The sequence below is a fragment of the Arachis duranensis genome, chromosome 1 (genome assembly GCF_000817695.3).
Source record: "Arachis duranensis cultivar V14167 chromosome 1, aradu.V14167.gnm2.J7QH, whole genome shotgun sequence".
In the NCBI taxonomy this organism is placed as follows: Eukaryota; Viridiplantae; Streptophyta; class Magnoliopsida; order Fabales; family Fabaceae; genus Arachis; species Arachis duranensis.
The window spans coordinates 82,508,695-82,509,255 of NC_029772.3; positions in this window are offsets into that span (position 1 = coordinate 82,508,695).

The window sequence follows — 561 nt, forward strand, 5'->3', positions numbered from 1 at the left end:
TAACAGCACCAAGTCCGTATTAGAACTTGCAGGTTACAAGTGGACTGGGTTCTCTTTTTGCTTTTTATGGGTGAGCAACTAGACTGTGTTCACATTGGAAAGTTTTTCTCCCAAATCAATCAATTTCTTGAAAGAAATATTTTCAAACTATACCCAAAATAGCAATTTTTTATTTTGATATTGTAGAATACTAGAATAGTGTGTGAAACATACACATATTAGACAGAATGATATTTAACAGAAATTTTGAAATTGATAATACACCTCCTGCAAATTAATAATACATTTTTCGCAGATCATACTTTTATGATTAAAAAAAATATTTTTTTTTACAATACAAGTCTCTTATAAATTGTATTTTTTAAGATAAAAAAAATATTTTTTTCTTACAATACACTCCCAATAATTTGTTCGTGTCAAAGACACTTTTAAAAATTTGTTAAACATTAAATCACCTAATATTTAAGTCATTTATCGTCATTAAAATAATATATAAAAAATTAGCCCCACAGTAAGGTTTGGCTTGCAAAACTTACGAAAATGAAAAAGACCTACTTAACC